The sequence below is a fragment of the Bos grunniens genome, chromosome 4, assembly GCF_055505025.1.
Source record: "Bos grunniens cultivar Pamir isolate PY7600 chromosome 4, Bosgru_T2T1.0, whole genome shotgun sequence".
Taxonomy (NCBI): Eukaryota; Metazoa; Chordata; class Mammalia; order Artiodactyla; family Bovidae; genus Bos; species Bos grunniens.
The window spans coordinates 61102748-61125203 of NC_141168.1; the positions used below are offsets into that span (position 1 = coordinate 61102748).

Genomic DNA, 22456 nt, shown 5'->3' on the forward strand with positions numbered 1-22456 from the left:
AACCGGGCTCTTGTCTAACACTCAGAGATGAATTGTCTGAGGAGATACCGGTGCTGACAAAGCAAGAGATTTTATTGGGAAAGGGCACATGGGCAGAGAGCAGTAGGGTAAGGGAACCCAGGAGAACTGCTCTGCCATGTGGCTGGCAGTTTTGGGTTTTATGGTGATGGGATTAGTTTCTGGTTGTCTTTAGCCAGTCATTCTGACTCAGAGTCCTTCCTGGTGGTGCATACCTTGTTCAGCCAAGATGGATGCCAGCGAGAAGGATTCTGGGAGGTGGCCAGACATGTGGTGTTTCCTTTTGACCTTTCCTGAAATCTTCTGGTTGGTGGTGACTTATTAGTTCCGTGTTCTTTACCAGGACCTCCTGTCGTAAAACAACTCATGCAAATGGTTACTGTGGTGCCTGGCCAGGGTGGGCAGTTTCAGTCAGTGTGCTCCCCCTAACAAAACCTGAGTCTCTTGCATTGCAGGTTGGTTTGTTACCGCTGAGCCACCAGGGAAACCCTTTCACTTAGCATAATGCTTTAACAATTCATCTATGGCTGCGATCCAAAAGTCTACAAGCTATAAGTGCTGGAGAGGGTGTGGAGAAAAGGGAACCCTCTTACATTGTTGGTGGGAATGCAAACTAGTACAGCCACTATGGAGAACAGTGTGGAGATTCCTTAAAAAACTGGAAATAGAACTGCCTTATGACCCAGCAATCCCACTGCTGGGCATACACACTGAGGAAACCAGAATGGAAAGAGACACATGTACCCCAATGTTCATCGCAGCGCTGTTTATAATAGCCAGGACATGGAAGCAACCTAGATGCCCATCAGCAGACGAATGGATAAGAAAGCTGTGGTACATATACACAATGGAGTATTACTCAGCCATTAAAAAGAATACATTTGAATCAGTTCTGAGGTGGATGAAACTGGAGCTGATTGTACAGAGTGAAGTAGGCCAGAAAGATAAACACCAATACAGTATACTAACACATATATATGGAATTTAGAAAGATGGTAACAATAACCCTGTATAGGAGACAGCAAAAGAGACATTGATGTATAGAACAGTCTTTTGGACTCTGTGGGAGAGGGAGAGGTCAGATGATTTGGGAGAATGGCGTTGAAACATGTATAATATCATATATGAAACGAGATGCCAGTCCAGGTTCAATGCACGATACTGGATGCTTGGGGCTGGTGCACTGGGACAACCCAGAGGGATAGTACAGGGAGGGAGGAGGGAGGAGGGTTCAGGATGGGGAACACGTGTATACCTGCGGCAGATTCATGTTGATATATGGCAAAACCAATACAATATTGTAAAGTTAAAAAATAAAATTAAAAAAAAATAAAATTCATGTATGCAAGGGACTTCCCTGGAGATCCAGTGGTTAAGCCCGTGATCTTTCAATTTAAAGGTGCAGGTTAGATCCCTGGTCTGGGTGGGAGCTAACATCCCATATGCCTCATGGCCCAAAACCCAGAACATAAACAGCAGAAGCAATCTTGTAGCAAATTCAATAAAGACTGAAAATGGTCCACATTAAGAAAAAAATCTTTAAAAAAAATTCATCTATGCAAAAAATCATGTATTTATGTGAATATATTGTTTGTTACTTTTGATTGCTTATTCTATTGTATGGGTCTATCAGCTGTTTACCCATTCGCCAGTTCATAGGCCTTGGGATTTTTTTTCAGCTTTATCCTATTGTGAATAAAGCTTCTAAGACCATTCAAATATAACTTTTTTGTGTAGACAGATGTTTTTATTTCTTCTTGGAGTGAAATAGCTGAGTCGTATGTTGAATGCATGTTTATCTTTATAAGATACTGCCAAACAGCTTTCCAATATGGCCATGCCAGTTTGCATTCCTGCCAGCAGTTTATAAGAGTTCCACTTGCTACACATTCTTTCTGAAACTTGGTCTTTTTTTTCTTTTTAATTTTAACCATTCTAAATTGTTTATATTAGTATTTCATTGTGGTTTTAATTTTCCTTTCTCTAATGATATTTAAATGATGTGGAGCATAATTTCATGTGCTTATTTGCCAAGTATAAATATATGCTTTTTCTCTGTTGAAGTTTCTTTTTATGTATTTTACCCAGTTTTTGTAATAGACTTAATTCTTATGTTTGTCTATGATCCAATTTGAGTTAATCTTTATGTATATTGTCAGTTAAGAGGCTAGATATATCTTTTCATATGTGGTTATACAATGGTGTGAGTACCATTTGTTGAAAAGATTCTCTCTTATTCACTGGGTTTTGGGGGCACCTTTGTTAAAACTGAATTTACCATGAATGTAAGAATTATTTTCTAGATTCTCAGTTCTGTTTCTTTGATCTATGTGTTTCTTTCCTTGATAGAACCACAATTCTTGATTGTAATAGCTTTATAATAATTTTGAATTTGGAGAGTATAGTGCTGCTGTTTATTTCAATATTATTTTGATTACTCTGGGTTATTCATTTTTCATATACATTTTAGAATCAGCATGTGAATTTCTGCACAGAAGCCTGCGATAATTTTGAAAGGGTTTGTGATAATTCTGTATATCAATCTGGGGAGAATTCCTATTTTAATTTATTCTTCTTATCCTGTGATATACTATATCCTCATTTTCATCTTTTAAAATTTCTTTCAACAATATTCTGTAGTTTTTTGCTAAGGTACCGTTAAGTAGTATACACTTTTGATATAATTAGTAAAATAGTATTTTTATTTTCAATCCCCAGTTTGATTGTTGACATTTAGAAGTAAATTAATTTTGCATACTGACCTTGAATATTTGATGTCCATAAATTTACTTATTACTTTGTATCTTTTTTTGCACGTCCCTTATAACTTACTTCATGTAAAGATCATATTATCTCTGAATTAAGACTGTTTTATTTTTTCCTTTTTGATATTTATGATTTTTCTTCCCCTTCCTCTTTTTTCCTTAGTGCAGGATCGAAGACCTCTATTATTAAAGTGAATACAGGTGGTGAGAGCAGATGTCCCTGCCTTATTCCTGAAGTTTTAGGTAAGCATTCAGTGTTTCAACATTAAATACAATGTTAGCATTGGGTTTCTGTAGATATTTGTGATTAGTATGGGAATGTTCCTTCTGTTATTAGACTGGTGAGAGATGGAATAGTAGTTGGGTTTTAGTAAATGCTTTTTTACAGTTATTGAAATCAGTGTGTTTTCTTCTTTCCCAGTCTGAAAATGTAGAGAATTATATTCATTGCTCTTTTAATGGTATATTAACTTGTTTCCTGAGATACATCTGATTTGCTCATGTTGCATAGTATTTTTAATATACTGTTACATTTAATTTTCCAACATTTGGTTGTGAAATTTTCTACCTATGTTCATGAGGGATATCCATCTGGAGCTTACTTTTTATGTAATTTATTTTGCTGGCTTTGATATAGAGGTAATAATGCTGGCTTTAGAAAGTGAGAAGGATATCTTCCCTCCTTTGTTATTTTCTGAAAGAGTTTTGGTTCTGTCTACTTGTTTTGTTTTCCTTAGTAACATTCTTTTCTGTCTTTTCTTCAGCTCCCTTTCAGTAGAAGCTGGCCATACTAGGTATTCAATTTAGTCTTCCTCTCTTAGGTAACTGAGTGCCTTTAAATGAGGTGTGTTTTACATTTGTCATAATATTGTGATTCCTTAGAAGTCACTAAATTCAAACTGCTGGCAGATCTCCTGTAGCAGCAAATCAACATATGGTGGAAAGCAAAGCAGCTTCTCTTTTGGAGTTTCAGCCAGTGAGAAGGAAATCCAGTTCCTCTTCTGTATATTCAGCTCACTAGAGCAGCTTCTCTTTAGATCCACAGCAGGCAGGTAGGTGCAGACTGCTCCTTCCTCAAAGACTCCAAAGGGGGTTGATTTGTTTGTTTGCTTATCCAAAAGGAACAAGGAGTAGCAAGCCCTTTTCTCTGTATCTGGTCATTTATATAGTCATTCACAATATTTAGTGAGTGTGAACTATGCCTCAGACAGTATTCCTAAAACAAAGGATACAGGAAGAAACAGAAAGAGATCACTACACTCAAAGAGTTTATTAGGGTTTAAGGGTGATGAAGGCTTCCCTGGTGACTCAGACGTTAAGAATCTGTCTGCAATGCAGGAGACCTGGTTTCATCCCCTGGGTCAGGAAGATCACCTGGAAGAGGGGATGGCAACCCACTCCAGTATTCTTGCCTGGAGAATCCCATGGACAGAGGAGTCCAGAGCTCTGCAGTCCATGAGATCCCAAAATATCGGACATGACTGACCGACTAAACACACACACACAAGGGTGATGAAAATAGAAATAATACATTATAAAAGCCTACAATATTTTAAAATATGGCAAATGCTACTTTAAGAGGAAAAATTAGAGCATATAAGGGAGATCTCAAATATCAGGGGAGAGGAACAGTTTGCTATATTGAACTTGCAGTTAGGTTTCTTCTTATGAGGAAGAGATTTGAGAAAAGACTTGAAGGAGATGAGAGATTGAACAAAGAGACTTTCTAGGGAAGAGCATTCCAGGAGAGGAGACATCAGGAGCTAAGGCTCCAAAGGCAAGACAAGAGCCCTTCTCTGTTCCACAGACTGTAGTCTGCCAGGCTCCTCTGTCCATGGGATTCTCCAGGCAAGAATACTGGAGTGGGTTGCCATTTCCTTCTCCAAAACAGAATAGCTTCATTTAAAAAAAAACAAAACCTTAAAATAAGCAAACAATATCTTATCTAAATGCAAAAATGCATTATTTATGATTGGCTTTCATCTATGTAAAGCTTTCAAAATTTAGTTTTATATAGTATCCTTTGAATCCATCAAGAATATTAGGAAGTAAGATAATCCTGAAGGCACTATCATTTATAGGAGAAATATAGCATTGAGACCTTGAATATTAACAATTTATATACCTGGCATTTTCTTTATTAAAAATTTCTTCTTAGTAGCTGACTAGTATAATCCAGTACTAGTTGGTTGAATTAAAATTTGTATATATCCATGATAAACTAAGTGAAGACACTTTATACCTAAGCTTACATTGGTTCTTGAAATAAACATGTCCAAATATGAATCTCCAGGACAATAGTTTTCACATTTGGAAGAGGAATTATGTTAGGCTTTTCATATAATAGAAAAGTTAGTTATTTTGTATGGACTTGGGTGTATTTATTATTCACCAAAGATTTAGAGGCATGTGTGTGGAGAAGGAAACGGCAGCCCACTCCAGTGTTCATGCCTGGAGAGTCCCATGGACCGAGGAGCCTGGTGGGCTACAGTCCATGGGGTCGCAAAGAGTCGGACACGACTGAGTGACTTCTGTGTGTGTGAGTGTGTGTGTATGTTACTAAGTTCTTATTGAACTAATTAAAAAGGACTTGAGATTCTGACTCAGTAGGCCAGTTGGATTTAGTAAAAATTTATTTATGCAAAGATTTAAGAATCATCACATGTTCATATTTAGAAGCCAAATTCAAATAAAATTGCTTTGAAAAGACAACTGAATGAATCAAACGAAGTGGGCATTGAAACATGGCAAGACGGTTAACAAAAGTGAGAAAGATAACACTTAAAAAAAAAACAAAACAAACTACAGTTGAGTAAGAAGCTAGTAACCCCCAAATTAAAAAAAAAAAATCCAATCCCTTGTATTAGTTTGTTAGTGCTGCCATTAAAAAAGCACTGTACACTGACTGGCTGAAACAACAGACGTTTATTGTTTAGAGGTTCTGAAGCCTCGAAGTCTGAGATCAAGTTATTAGCAGGGTTGGTTCCTCCTGCAGGCAGTTTATTCTGAGGAAATTATCTATTCTGGACGGCTCTCCTTGTCTTGCAGATGGCTGTCTTCCCTCTATGCCTGTTTCCATCTGTGTTCAAATTTCCCTCACAAACCACATTGGGTTAGGGCCCATCATAATGACCTCATTTTAACTTGATTACCTCTGTAAACGGCTTCCCCGATGGCTCAGTGGATAAAAAATCTGCCTGCAATGCAGGAGACACGAGAGATGCAGGTTCAGTTGCTGGGTCGGGAAGATCCCCTGGATGAGGGCATACAACCCACACCAGTATTCCTGCCTGGAGAATCCCATGGACTGAGGAGCCTGGCGGGCTACAGTCTAAAGTGTCACAAAGATCTGCATGAAGATTCTTATCTCCAAAGAAGGTCATGTTTTGAGGTACTGGGGTTTAGGACTGCATCATATATATATATATATTTTTTGTTTTGTTTTGTTTTTGAGGGGGCACAATTCAAACCATAACAACTATCTTGGAAAATAAATATACAACTCTAAAGTATTAATATTGTCTGAGGTACAAAATCCTAAAGTCAGCTATTAGCTTGAAGTTGCACTTTCACTAATTTTGATAGCAATAGAGAATTCCCTCACATAAGGCTAACTACCTTTGTCTAGTTGGTTTATTTGCTTCCTTGTGACAGTCTCACTATCCAAATTATTTATGCTCCTTTAGAGCTGAGACAGAATGCATATGATTAGCTTGAGAAAATCCACTCCAATAATTAGAAAAGATTATGTCAAGTAACTATTTCTGCCTCAGGGACACAGAGAAAAATTGTCTCCTTATTTGCACAGAGTGCCAGGCTTTGCATACTTCTGAAGCTTGCTTCAGTTTGAAGTCTTTCAAGGTGAATTAGTAGCTGCAAAATTTGTAAATTGAAAATCAGGAGATTATTTTTTCCCCCATTGGCATTCATCTTTCTCATTACTATACTATAAAAGGAGTGTGTTTTTTATTTACCTTATGCTGTTTTACTAATACAGCTGAACACAAAATTGACAAGTTAACATATTTATATTCATAAGGTCTTTTTCCAGGCATCTTATTTTGCTTTTAGCCTCTATTGTTTGAGTGTTTTGACAGAGATGGCCTATCCACTCTAGAACTCTTGGGCTTCCCTTGCGGCTTAGCTGGTAAAGAGTCCGCCTGCAATGAGGGAGACCTGGGTTTGATCCCTTCGTAGGGAAAATCTCCTGGAGAAGGGAAAGGCTACCTACTCCAGTATTCTGGCCTGGAGAATTCCATGAACTATAGTCAATGGGGTGGCAAAGAGTCAGACACGAATGAGCGACTTTCACTTTCACTTTTCTTTTATTGTTCCTCTCATGACCTCTGACTATAAGCTCCCTTTTCTTAGAACCTTTACTGTAGAAAAGTTGCAGTTGTAAATTCTTTTTCTGCTCTTTGGAGGTGTAAGCCTCCTGCAACCTAGGAATATATTTCTTTGGGACTTGGGATCTATCTTTTTGTAATGCAGTCATCAAGAAAGATAGGCTTCTGTCTCCTGTCTCTGAGCAAGGGTAGGAGCCTACCTTCCATAAATCACAAGCAGCAGACACAAATGAACCAAGCACTTTGGGCACACTCCTCCTCCTTCCTCAGATTTCTCCAGTACTGTTTCATTCCGTCATCCGGCAGATCCTCCTAGCTTTTGTTTCAGGAAAGTTGGGTTCAGTCTCTCTCTCTCCTATGGCAATAGTCTTGCATTGTCCTCCTTGTCATTTGGTCCAGTGCAGTTTTTCTCCTTAACAGTTTTGTCAGGTCCTTCATTTTGGGATGCTCCTGTGAATAATGGAAACTTCACAACTATGGATTTGGATTGTACATACTCTGTACTTGGATTAGCAACAATCTTTCTTTTCATTTTAACATTAAAGTTTTGAATAAACCTGAAATTTTTAGTGTCACAAATACAGTATTTATGACCTATGCAAAATCTCTGCTTTCAGTTATTCCATACAATATTTTGATTGTCTTTGTTTCATTAGAAAGGCAAGGAGATGTTTGATGTTAACTGAAAATGTAAGGATTTTTGCTTGTAGAAATCTGAGGTTTCTATCCATTTACTATCTAAATATTTCTTGCATTCTATCTGTCTAATTTCTCTAATTACTCATGTACTCAAGGCCTGTATCTTCCTCATTTGGGCCAAGTATATTTTACTTGAATCTATACTTTCTGTCTGGAGAAGGCAATGGCACCCCACTCCAGTACTCTTGCCTGGAAAATCCCATGGATGGAGGAGCCTGGTAGGCTGCAGTCCATGGGGTCGATAAGAGTCGGACATGACTGAGCAACTTCACTTTCACTTTTCACTTTCCTGCATTGGAGAAGGAAATGGCAACCCACTCCAGCGTTCTTTCCTAGAGAATCCCAGGGACGGTGGAGCCTGGTGGGCTGCCGTCTCTGGGGTCGCACAGAGTCGGACACGACTGAAGAGACTTAGCAGCAGCAGCAGCATACTTTCTGTCTAATCTTACTCAAATGTGTTTTCTACTTTGCGAAAAAGTGATCTTCCTAAAATGGAAATCAGCATATAATTGTCCAGACGAATGCTGCCCAAAGAACACTTATGTGAATTAGATAAGGAATCCTCTTCATGTAAAACAGAATTCAGGTTCAGTTCAGTTCAGTCACTCAGTTGTGTCCGACTCTTTGCGAACCCATGAATCACAGCACGCCAGGCCTCCCTGTCCATCACCAACTCCCGGAGTTCACTCAGACTCACGTCCATTGAGTCAGTGATGCCATCCAACCATCTCATCCTCTGTCGTCCCCTTCTCCTCCTGCCTCCAATCCCTTCCAGCATCAGAGTCTTTTCCAATGAGTCAAGTCTTCTCATGAGGTGGCCAGAGTACTGGAGTTTCAGCTTTAACATCATTCCTTCCAAAGAAATCCCAGGGCTGATCTCCTTCAGAATGGACTGGTTGGATGTCCTTGCAGTCCAAGGGACCCTCAAGAGTCTTCTCCAACACCACAGTTCAAAAGCATCAATTCTTCTGCGCTTAGCCTTCTTCACAGTCCAACTCTCACATCCATACATGACCACAGGAAAAACCATAGCCTTGACTAGATGAACCTTTGTTGGCAAAGTAATGTCTCTGCTTTTGAATATGCTATCTAGGTTGCTCATAACTTTCCTTCCAAGGAGTAAGCGTCTTTTAATTTCATGGCTGCAATCACCATCTGCAGTGATTTTGGAGCCCAGAAAAATAAAGTCTGACACTGTTTCCACTGTTTCCCCATCTATTTCCCATGAAGTGATGGGACCGGATGCCATGATCTTCGTTTTCTGAATGTTGAGCTTTAAGCCAACTTTTTCACTGTCCACTTTCTCTTTCATCAAGAGGCTTCTTAGTTCCTCTTCACTTTCTGCCATAAGAGTGGTGTCATCTGCATATCTGAGGTTATTGATATTTCTCCCTTTAGTAGACCACAACCTACCACAACTATACTTGGGCTTATCTGGGGAAAGTGGGAAGTTGGGTGGTTCTCCCTTGTAGGGCATGGACTCCTGGTAAAGGATAGGGAGGGAACAGATTATTTTTGGTTGCCATGGGAAACCTAGAGCATGCTGGCTAGTCCCATCTCACTGCATTGGCCAATTATAGCATCACTACTAGCAGAACGGCTGGCTTTAGATGCTTTCCGACATGATGCATGTGAGGTACAGTTTCATCCACGAAGTAGTCTTGTTGAAATGACCATACTCAAGACTTATTTTTAGATTTAACTTCCAATTTACAGAAAAGATAGACAATGGAGAAAAAATTGATCACAAAAAAGACACAAAATATAAAACATCAGACATTCTATAGTACAGCTGGTCTTTTATGTTCAACAATCAATGCCATGAAAAAAAAAATGGTAGTTTGTTCTAAGTTAAAATGCATTTAAAAGAGAAAAAAATAAAACACAAGTCATAGCTCATAACTGATTACTGGTTTAAACTAATAAGTTGTACTGGTTGGGGCTCTTGGAAATATCAGAATATGGGCTTATAATTAGATGCTGTTTTGAGATTATTGTCAGTTTTTGTTAAGTAGGATAGTAATGTGGCCAGTGTGTAAGAAATATTATTTGGGGTAAAATATTGTAATAGTTGCAATTGATTAAAACACACACACACACAAAACATGTGAAAAAAATAATTGAAGCCAGTATGGTGGTATGTAAATAGTTTTTAAATTTAAGTGCTCTCTGCTGCTGCTGCTAAGTCGCTTCAGTCATGTCCGACTCTGTGCGACCCCATAGACGGCAGCCCACCAGGCTCCCCCGTCCCTAGGATTCTCCAGGCAAGAACACTGGAGTGGGTTGCCATTTCCTTCTCCAATGTATGAAAATGAAAAGTGAAAGTGAAGTCGCTCAGTCATTTCTGACTCTTAGCAACTCCATGGACTGCAGCCTACCAGGCTCCTCTGTCCATGGGATTTTCCAGGCAAGAGTACTGGAGTGGGATGCCATTGCCTTCTCCATAAGTGCTGTCTATAAGCATGTAATTATATTATTCGTTTCACTTTTCTGTATGTTTGGATTTCTTATAGAAAAGAATTAAATACTGAAATATTTAAAATCCAGAAATGGACACGTAGTTTTAGCTCTGATATGTAAAGAACTTGGAAGCTGTCACTTCTATCCTTATAAGAAATTGTTGAAAATACTGAAAATCAGTGACTTTCATTGGAGCCAAATAAGTTTAAAAGCAAATGACCTCTCAAGTCTAGACAAACAGATTATATTCAATAAGATTTAGATGAAATTTGGTTGCTGGATCTAAAGTCACTGGAGGTTTAAGCTGGTAGCCATAAGTGGTACTTTGAGTATATTTCTGGAGTTTGACTGTGGACTGGCTTTAGGGTGAGAGACTAACTAGGGCTGCAGTCTTGGAGTCAGCATACTTAGGGGACTACCTCTAGGAACCCTACCAGCTCTTCAAAAGGAAGACCTGAAAAGATTCCTCCATGGCACTGGCAAGGAGAGTGGAGGAGTAATTGTTGAGGAATGACTCTCCTTAACAGAGAACTCTCCTTAACAAAGTCTACACTGGGGGGAAAGGATTTTGGCAGAGCCTTATCCCAGTGGAAGGGAGTCATCCCACTCCAGGCCCTGCAGCTTTCCTGTATATTTGAAGGGAAGGAAGATGGTCAACAAGAGTTAGGGATTCTAGGAAATATAATGAGAATGTTCCAGCTAGGAAAGAGATTAGGAAGCAAAGAGGAAAAACTATATCACTGGAGTTTTAATCAGAGAATTACAGAATCTTCCCCAAGTCAATTTCTTATCAGCACATCATCATGACTATAGTATAACAACTGTAGGAGCTGTAAGGCCCAGACTCTATTTAAGAAGGAGTTCTTGGGAAGCCTAAGGCATAAGGACATTAGAGGAGTTTGAAGCCTCTGGAACAAACATTAAACATAGCCCAGCTCTCAGCCAGGTTAATATAAAACCTCACACTAAAGTCCTCTTCACCTCAGTTCCTGTTACCCAATATATCAGGCCTTGATTTCATCAAAACACTACAAGGCAAAACAAAAGGTAAAATAGCTCTCAGTCTGAAGAGGCAAAACAGTCATCAGATCTAGACTCAGATATGACAGAGATATTACAATTATCATACAGGGAATTTAAAATAAGCATGATTAATATCTTATATGAAATATTGAGATGAGTAATTTAAACAGAGATGTATAGTCAAAAAGGGATCAAAAAAGTGCTAGAAAGAATAATTAAAAAGAATACTGTAACAGAAATAAAGAATATTTTGATAGATTTTTCAGTAGACAAATCACAAAACACATTTGACTGAAAATCACTCTCAATGTACTTGGTTGATACTCATTCATTTCTTACATATAGATCAATTATCATTTCCTCAAAAACACATTTTATGACCCATTTTTAAAAATGTTTTCATGCCATATTGATTACTTATCTACATTGGTATCATAAATTATGTTTTTAGACACTAGATTTCTCTAGTAGCCATGGTGTATGCAATATGGATCTTTTTTTTTGTTATCAATTTCTACAAGTCAAGACTAACTCAGCATAATGCCAAAGGATGAAGAATTAAGTCAGTGAACTGGATATTCTACTTTCCACAGACCTTGGTAGTTTTATATTATAAAGGCAAAACTTCAGAGATGTGTAACATATTTAACCATTGTGTGGCATCCAGACAGCAATAATTGGAAGATTTCTGTAAAACCATGGTAAGTTATAATTTGAGATGTGGTTTAAAATATTTGAAATTTGATTAGGATGATGTAAATATTGAATGGATATCTAATTATTTTTCCCAAAGAAATCTCCTCTTTGAAGGAGTTCTTTTATCTGCAATAAGAGTTTAAAATTGTGGGCATGATTCCTTGCCCTGGCTTTGACTTCAGTGCACTTCCCGTGACAGTTCTCCAAAAGGTCGCTCATGTTTCTGCCTATCTTATGAGCAGAGCACTGACTATCACTGTCCTGGACTGTATTTTCAAGGATGTTTGTATAGTGAACCTCTTTGGAAGATAGAGATAGCATCTTCCTCCAGAGCAAAATGCACATGTGTTATTAGTTACTTTCCCTGATAAAAGGCTCAGGTTCCTTAAGCTCAGAGTTTCTCCTTGTAACGTAATCCACTGTGTGTGCAAATGTCACTGGCCCTCTTTGCATTGTCATGTGGGAGTCAGGGTTCAGGAGCTCAGAGAAGTGCTGACAGTCTGGATACTGCTACTGCTCCAAGTAGTAAACTGTCCTTTGTCTCTCACTTGTCTTCTGATAGCCTTTACATTTATGATTGTATAGCCGGCTGACTTGTTAGAGTATAAGGAGAATAAAAATTCAGATCCTTTACAGTTCTTCACATAGTGCCTTCAGGTAGAGAGTGTAGACTGCTTTGTAAGCAAGAGATATTTAATTAAGGCAAGAATGGGTTCTTCTACAACTATAAGTTATGGCTCATGTCAAGAAGGAAATGGCAACCCACTGCAGTATTCTTGCCTGGAAAATCCCATGGATAGAGGAACCTGGTGGGCTACTGTCTACGAGTCACAAAGAGTCAGACAAGACTAAGCGACTAACACACACACACACACACACACACACACACACACACACGCACGTCAATAAAGAAGTGATCCCGAAGCTAGGCCGCCCCTCCCCCACCCGTTTCCGGCCGCGGCTCACTTCTCCCGCCTCCGCCTCCGCCGCGGCTCGTGGTCGTCCAGCCTTGGCACTGTCGAGGGGTCTGCCCCGGGAACTGGCTGAGGCCGTGGCCGGGGGCCGGGTCCTGGTGGTGGGGGCGGGAGGCATCGGCTGCGAGCTCCTCAAAAACCTCATGCTCACCGGCTTCTCCCACATCGACCTGATTGATCTGGATACTATTGATGTCAGCAACCTCAACAGGCAGTTTTTGTTTCAAAAGAAACATGTTGGAAGATCAAAGGCCCAGGTTGCCAAAGAGAGTGTACTGCAGTTTTACCCGAAAGCTAATATCGTAGCCTACCATGACAGCATCATGAACCCTGACTATAATGTGGAATTTTTTCAACAATTTATATTGGTTATGAATGCTTTAGATAACAGAGCTGCCTGCAACCATGTTAATAGAGTGTGTGTAGCAGCTGATGTCCCTCTTATTGAGAGTGGAACTGCTGGTTATCTTGGGCAAGTAACCACTATCAAAAAGGATGTGACCGAGTGTTACGAATGCCATCCCAAACCAACCCAGAGAACTTTTCCTGGCTGTACAATTCATAACACACCTTTAGAACCTATTCATTGCATTGTCTGGGCGAAATATTTGTTCAACCAGTTGTTTGGAGAAGAAGATGCTGATCAAGAAGTATCTCCTGACAGAGCTGACCCTGAAGCTTCCTGGGAACCAATGGAAGCCGAAGCCAGAGCCAGAGCATCTAATGAGGATGGTGACATTAAACGTGTTTCCACCAAGGAATGGGCTAAATCAACTGGATATGATCCAGTTAAACTTTTTACCAAGCTTTTTAAAGATGATATCAGATATCTGTTGACGATGGACAAACTATGGCGGAAAAGGAAACCTCCAGTTCCATTGGATTGGGCTGAAGTGCAAAGTCAAGGAGAAGAAACCAGTGCATCAGATCAACAAAACGAACCCCAGTTAGGTCTGAAAGACCAGCAGGTTCTAGATGTCAAGAGCTATGCATGTCTTTTTTCAAAGAGCATTGAGACTTTGAGAGTTCATTTAGCAGAAAAGGGGAATGGAGCTGAGCTCATATGGGACAAGGATGACCCATCTGCAATGGATTTTGTCACCTCTGCTGCAAATCTCAGGATGCATATTTTCAGTATGAATATGAAAAGCAGATTCGATATCAAATCAATGGCAGGGAACATTATTCCTGCTATCGCTACTACTAATGCAGTGATTGCTGGGTTGATAGTATTGGAAAGATTGAAGATTTTATCAGGAAAAATAGACCAGTGTAGAACAATTTTTTTGAATAAACAACCAAACCCAAGAAAGAAGCTTCTTGTGCCTTGTGCACTGGATGCTCCCAATCCTAACTGTTACATATGTGCCAGCAAGCCAGAGGTGACTGTGCGGCTGAATGTTCATAAAGTGACGGTTCTCACCTTACAAGATAAGATTGTGAAAGAAAAATTTGCTATGGTAGCACCAGATGTCCAAATTGAAGATGGAAAAGGAACAATCCTAATATCTTCAGAAGAGGGAGAGACAGAAGCTAATAATCACAAGAAATTGTCAGAATTTGGAATTAGAAATGCGAGCCGACTTCAAGCAGATGACTTCCTTTAGGACTACACTTTATTGATCAACATCCTTCATAGTGAAGACCTAGGAAAGGATGTTGAATTTGAAGTTGTTGGTGATGCCCCAGAAAAAGTGGGGCCCAAGCAAGCTGAAGATGCTGCCAAAAGCATAACCAATGGCAGCGATGATGGAGCTCAGCCTTCCACATCCACAGCACAAGAGCAAGATGATGTGCTCATAGTTGATTCGGATGAAGAAGGTCCCTCAAATAATGCTGGTATCAGTGAAGAAGAAAGAAGTCGCAAGAGGAAGCTAGATGAGAAAGAGAGTGTCAGTGCGAAAAGGTCACGCATAGAGCAGGCAGAGGAGCTTGATGAGGTTATAGCATTAGATTGAACAGAAATGCCTCTGAATGGAACCTCTTACTCCATTAAGGCCTTCTTGGCAGAACCAGGTTATTTGTTACGTCCTTTGTTCCAAAGGGAAAATATTGACACCAGTGACTTGAAGATGGTTCTGCTCCCTTTGAAAGCATTCATTTTGCTAGAACTATTAGAAACATTGCAGTATGCTGTATTGAAAGTAGGAATATAGTTTTAAGACCCTTTGAACAAAGTATGTGCATAACCAGTCCATGAGATGAAACAACACCGTGCATGTTGCCTTTTTAATGTAAATATCCTTCGGTATCATTTAACAGTTTTAAAATATTGTGGTTTAGTAAAGTTGATACCTGGTTATAAATATTATGCCTTTATTTTTGATTAGAAGAAGAATTATTTTTAGCCTAGATCTAACCACTTTCCTACTCTTAACTGACTGAAACAGATTCAAAGAAGTATCGAGTGCTATGCATTGAAACTTGTTTTTAAATGTTAACCGGCACTATGTATATTAATGTAAAACAGTTGTTAATTTACTCAAGTTTTCAGCTTGTACTGCCTGGTATGTCTGTGTAAGAAGTCAATTTTTGTGTATTGTTACAGTTTCAGGTTATTTATATTTGATGTTTTGTAAAACTCAAATACAACTATACTGTACTTAAGGACCAAATAAATGACATCTGCATACTTGTTATACATGCCTGCACAGTTCATGTTTCTGCTGCCTTACTGGGTTTATACATTGTATTTGCTGCAGGCATACTATATTCTTTCCTTTTAGAAAATTAACTCAGAAATGGATTACCATAGATGAGTACTGTTTACCACAGATGAGTACTTTTTAAAAGACAGCTTTTAAAGGCATGTTGCTTTTTAAATGATTGTAAACTTTTGGCCTTCTGTTGAGAACATTCAAGTGATCTTTGCTCAGCCCCAGTACCTTGGAGTCGTGGATTTGAGATTCCACATGGCAAGTCTCCTCCACTCTGGGTGTCCCCAGGTCATCCAAGGCCCTTCTTGCATGTACCCTTCCGGGCCCAACTCTGACCAGCACGTGTGGCCAGGCCAGTCTGACGGATCAACACTCATATCTCCTGAACCTCCGAACGCCTTGGCCCCTAGGCTGCTCTCCTGCAGATGAGCCTGGAGTTTTCAAATAACAGAAATCCATGAAGCTGTTTTCCCCGTTCTGTACCTCTGCCTTGGTGTTTTTGGCCACAGTCAATGAAATTTCAACTTAGTAATTCATTATGTTGTTTGCCGTTGTGTAATTCTTACTCTGCCATCCAGCTTACAAAGGTTTCATTTTCCTCCAGAAAAAAAAAAATTTTTGAAATTACAGAACTGTGTTACAGATAAAAATGGAATACCCTGAAATACCCTTGCAGAAGCAAATTTTGGTTAACTGGTGGTCACTAATGGTCATCTCCTGTTTTGAAATTTTGAAATCTGAAGAGTTCTCAAGAAAATCTGAATTTTGGAAGGCTCTCCATTCCTTTAAACCTCATCCACCCTGCCTTTTTCAGCACAGTTATCAACAGTGTATTTCTAGCATTTTGTTTATGTTCTATTTTCTTTCTTATGTGAATGTATAGTGGTATTAAATGCCAGTGTGATTTGTAAAAAAAAAAAAAAAAAAAGAAGTGATCCCACAATAACTTAGAACAGTCCTGGTTGAGAATATGAAGCACAGTCTACATGACTTCAGTCAGATAGATAAGAGCATCCTCTCCCTTCCTGTAACTCAGGCAAACACTGGGATGTATTTCCAGGATATTGAAAGCTGCTCAGTGGTGTCTGACTCTTTCTCCAGGCCTGAATACTGGAGTGGGTAGCCTTTCCCTTCTCCAGGGGATCTTTCTGACCCAGAGATCTCATCCAGGTCTCCCGCGTTGTAGGCAGATTCTTTACCAGCTGAACCACAAGGATAACACAAGAGTACTGGAATTCCTGACTCAGGAATCAGGGTCTCTTGCATTGCAGGCAGATTCTTTACCAACTGAGCTATCAGGGAAGACATTTCCAGGATGTCTTATTACTATTTAGTCATTAAGCTAAACATAGATGAATATATTAAATAACTTTAAGTCATGTCTTCAGATTGTAGTTGGTGAAATACATGGACAGAATATGTGAGCACAGAGGCTTGGTAAGGCTTGTGTAGGGGTGGACAAGAAGTTGCTTTGGGCCAACCCAGTATTTCTGCAGAGGCTGCAAAGGAACCTGAAAGTGAAGGAGGGAAAGAATTGAGCGAGTTAATAGTTGACAGCAGGCACATGAAAGAAAAGAACCAAAATTTGACAAATATCCCCTATGGGGCTGACTGTTTGGATGTGAAAATTGATATTTTGAACTTGTTAAGAAAATGATGTTTCCACTTGTAATTCATTTTTCTCCCTAGCTCTATTGATCTGATTTGAGAAGTTACCATGCCGGTAAATTCAACTATGAAATTACATTCAAGGTACCTAAGACTCAAACCTCTGCTTTAAATGTTAACTCTTCTTGTAGAAGATCAGTAAATATTCCTATTCCACAATCGATGTATTACAGGGCTAAATTTAGAATTACATTTTGATACTCACTTTCACATACCCTGTGGTAAGGTCAACCCTGAATAATAATTTCATCTTTGGTGCACAAATCATGTGAGTGTGTTGACTGACTTGTGGTGTGGAAAGATCTAATAAGGAGTCACGTGGAGGAAACAAAAATTAATATTTTATATAGTTTTATTAAATAAGACTTCAAAAATATAATCAACATCTTGAATCTTTGAGAGTGTCTCATCATAGAAATTTTGACTACTATTACCCTATAATAAATATAATTTATTATAATTATAATAAATATGATTTCATTTATTATATAAATATAATAAACAAATATGATTTAGTCATAAAATAAATATCACAACTGACAGTCATGCTGTTGGCCATGTAAATTTCTAAGCGAAAAGCATTAAAAAATATTTCAAAGCAGAGTTCCTAATGAGATTTTTAGCTATAAAGGAACTAATGACAGGTAAAAAGATATCAGTGTCCTCACTGGAAGTCTTGATATATTTAAAACCAAAATTAAATTGGTTATGAATTTCAGTGATACACTAGTGAAGATTAACAAAGAGCTCAGAAGATACTGAGTAACTGAAGTAGAAACATGGAGTGGTCGATGTAATGATGGTATGAAAAGAGCTACCAACAGAAGGCATCTTTCAGTGTCATAACACAGGGTATGAAATTCTTGGAGCAAATGTGGAATATCAGAGCTTCTATTTGAGTTGAAAAAGTGGAATTGAAGAGATATTAAGAGAAGATAGAAAATGCATTATTCTAGGAGATAGTAATATTATTAATAATTATTGATATTGCTTGTCTTCTGTGTTTAGGACTGTGTGAAGTGTTGACTTTTTATCCTATCATTACCACAGTGCAGCGTTACTAGATATTATTATCCATATTTTGCTAAACAGAAACCAAGACAAGGTAATGTTGAGCTAGTTAGAGGTGTGGCAGAAATTCAGATCACATTCTGATGCTCTTTCTACTGAAATAAGAGAAAACTTATCCCTAGTCTTCAAAATTATCCCCATGTTTTGTGGAGTTTTTGTTACTGTATTCCCAGAAGGGCCTGAACAAGCATTGGTAGTCATCTGGTTCTCTATTTGAATAAATTTTCTTTTAAGCACCTGTGAAACTGCATTTTCTAAATTTTGATATACTGTGTTATATTGTCATTTAGTTAAAAAATATTAAAATTTTTTCTTTTGTGATTTTTCTTTGATCCGTGAGTTAGTTGGAAGTCATTTTGCTTTTTCTAATTATTTGAGTTTTTCTTAGAGATGTTACTCTTTTTAATTACTGTACATATTCTGTTTTGGTCAGGTAATATATTCTATATTATTTAACGCTTTTAAATTTATTGAGACTTGTTTTATGGCTTAGAATGTGGTTTGTCTTGGACAGTGTTCTATGTACATTCAAAAAAGAATGTACATTCTATGTTGGATGTGGTGTTCCATAAATATCTATTAGGCAGTGTTGGATGATAGTATTATTTTCTTATACATTAACAATTCCCAGTAAAGTTAACAGTAAGAAAGAAGTATTAATTTCCTTAACTTCTTCATCTGTGATGATGGGTTTGTCTATTTCTTCCATTAGTTGAGTCCATTTTTCCTTCACATTCTGTGAAATTTTGTTACAAAGTACCTACATACTGAAAATTGTTAGAACTTTTTGTGAATTCACCATTTGTTATTATGAAATATCAATCATTACTGATAATTCTCCCAGAATTGGAGTCTGTGTTCTCTATTTTACATCTGCATTTTAAACATACCAGTTTTCTCATAATAAATATTTACTTTGTATACTTTTCTTTCAATTCTTTAATTTGCAAACCATCTGTGTCTTTACTTACTTTAGTGTGTACTCTGCTAACTACCTATAATTCTGTCTTGTTTCTTTTTAATTCATTGTGATAATGTCTGAATTTTAATTAGATTTTTCTGAATCCATTTATGTTTACTGTAGTTATTGGTATGGTTGGGCTATCACTAAAAGTTCTGTATCTTATTTAATTTCTTTCTTGTGTTCTTTTTTCCTTGGTATGCCTTACTTTTCTCAATCAAATATGTTTTCATATTCAGTTCTAACTTTTCCCTTCTATCTAAATCTAATCGCCTTTGTGAGTATGTGTGCATGTGTGTGTTTAGAGGAGTTTCTAGAGGTTATAATATGTATCTTTAACTAAATAATGTATTATATATTTAAAATATGCCATTTGTTGTATTGTAACTTAGCAATGGTATGCTTTCATTTAAACCCTTCCCATCCTATATGATATATATTTTATTTTATGAATACATATATATACTTTATATCCCTCTACTTTGCAGACTTCTTACAGTCTAAAATCTCAGATCTTTCAATGAAACTGGTGAAAATAATGAAAGTTCTTTTTGTTTAACAAACTATCATTTTAGATGCTCTTAAGTTCTTGTACGTACATGTTTATAAGTGGTTTCATTCTCTTCAAACTGAAGAGTGGTAGCAAATTCTCTCAGCCTTTGCTTATCTGAAATTTCCTTTTTTCAATTTTCACTTTTGGAGAATATTTTTGCAGGATAGAATATATTAAATTGACTGTTTTCCTTCTTTTTTAGAGATGTTTCATTGCCTTTTGGTTTCTGGTGCTTCTGGTGAAAAGTTAGCATTTCTTCTTATGTTTATCCTCCTGGGTTTGTTGTCTTTTCCCCTCTGACTGGTATTAGAATTTTCTTATATATTACATTTGTACCTTTGGTATTTGGTTGTTGTATGTGCCTAAGTATGATGGTCTGTCTTTTTATCTTGCTTAAGATCTCCTGGAGTTCTGCATTTATATTGTTTATCAAGCATAGAAAATAGTTCAAGCAAAATGAGAAAAATGATTGATATTCATAGTCTATTTAAGAGGGAAAAAATCTACTATCTGCTACAAAGTATGTTTATAATGCTCTGTTTGTGGTGATACTTGAGAAAAGAGAAAGAGATGAGCCAATTTAAGTTTTGCTTAAGAAGTGAAAGTGAAAGTCGTTCAGTTGTGTCCAACTCTTTGCAACCCCATGGACTATCAAGTCCATGGAATTCTCCAGGCCAGAATACTGGAGTGGGTACCCTTTCCCTTCTCCAGGGAATCTTCCCAACCCAGGGATCAAACCCAGGTCTCCTGCATTGCAGGCAGATTCTTTGCCAGCTCAGCTACAAGGGAAGCATTTCAAATTTATCATGGTAAAAAGTCACAATATGTGCCATTGCAATAAAATATTAAATAAACTCTTGAATAGTTCAGAATACATGAAAAGAAAAATGAATATGAAAGATAAGTAATTATAAAATCTTACATACATAATCATAAAAATCATATCAATATAGAACCTCAAGTAATAAACTATAAAAAAAAAGTTCCTAAAAACTGAAAGGCTTCATTTTAAAGTATATGATATTATAAAATTTATTTAATTAACAGATGACATTAATGGCTCAGAGAGACCATAATCAATCATCTTCACAGATTTCCAAAACATGATAGCAATGCACAGGCAGAAGACAGACTGGTTTTTTAGTCTTGGGAGTTCTAAGTACATCACTGTAAATGCTATTTTTAAAAGAGCATAGTTTAGGCCTTGAGTCGGAGTTCATATAGAACACGCTTTCTGAAAGAATCAGATTATCAGTCTATATTCAGATTTTGCTATAGATAAAAGGATAGATTTCTCTGATTTTTATAATAATTGGAATCATGATGAAAAATAGGAATTACATGCTATACTTAAATCTTGTTTAAAATTTTTAAAGCAAAGTGCTTGTTGAAATGCATTCTTTAGAAAGATGTGATAGCCTGGTTTAAAAATGCTTTATTTAGGTAGTGTCTTAAAATTAGTTTGAGCTTATTATATGAAGAAAATCTCCAGCTTCTTCATGAGGTGTCTAATGAAAGAAGAGAAATTAAAGCACCAGATATCCCAAAGTGGAATGCTGTTACTACTAATACTTTAAAACATATCATATGCTTCAGGCAAATAAATTTAATTAAAGAAACTGAGTGCCTTCATAGCTGCAGTTACATTATTCAAGCATTTGCAGTGATTCTTTGAATCTAAGGATATAAATGAAGAATGACAGCCCAGCAACCAAGGGAGGAAAGAACAAAGATTTAGTATTACGATGCCAAAATAATTTATCTAAACAAATGAACAAAGTGAAATGGCCAGTAAATTCAATAAATAAACCAGTTGTTTTGTTTTACTGGCATTTTTAATTATTAAAAATTATGAATTTGGTAATTTCAGGGAAGGGGGGACAGTCACTCATTTCTATTTTAAATAAAAGGACTTATTTTTTGTAACATAGCTAAATATTCTACTAGTCCCTTAATCGGATGTTTCCAAAAATAGTTTCTTTGTCCCTTTACCTTAAGAATACTTTTTAAAAACTCAGTTTATTCCCATGAAATGAAAAAAGCAAGTGATAGAGTCTAAAATCTTTCTTGATTTAGTTTCATATCCTTTCTATTATTTTTAGAATTCTAGTCCTTGCAGAGAACAACTGCTAATAATTTGTCCTCAATAAAATGAAAATTCAATATTCAAGTGCCTATAATACATGCATAAAAGCTTTAGCCAAGGTGGGTGTTATATGAAAATAAACATATTTTAAAACTAGCAGAAAAGTTAGATTCTGTAATCCAAAGATACTTTTACATGAGGAGAACAAGGAAGTGAGTTTCCTGACTTCTGAACAGTGGTTCACCCTACCATATTAGAATGTATTAATATTTGGCCATATCTTATGGAACATACAAAATTTCTGATGAAATAATAATATTCTTTATTAACTAGCATTCTTTCCACAAGGCTCCATTTATTTCCTCCAGTTTAGAGCATCCGTGGCTAAGAGTGAGCTATTTTTATATCTATCTAGTTGGCCAACTTTTTCTACAAAGGGCTAGATAATAAATATTTTAGAATTTGGGGACCAGATGGCC

General features: G+C 37.3%; 1 long non-coding RNA gene and 1 pseudogene across 2 annotated transcripts in view; both read left to right on the top strand.

Moving 5' to 3' along the window:
- Window positions 1-22456, top strand: part of LOC147374243 (uncharacterized) — a 128002-nt gene that overhangs the window by 67843 nt on the left and 37703 nt on the right. Inside the window, exon 4 of the long non-coding RNA XR_015163228.1 lies at window positions 2947-3026. This is a non-coding gene — a long non-coding RNA (uncharacterized LOC147374243). The remainder of the gene's footprint in view (window positions 1-2946; window positions 3027-22456) is intronic.
- LOC147374244 (SUMO-activating enzyme subunit 2 pseudogene) lies at window positions 12943-15620 on the top strand (annotated as a pseudogene). The gene has a single exon (XR_015163227.1). The product of XR_015163227.1 is annotated as an SUMO-activating enzyme subunit 2 pseudogene (transcript).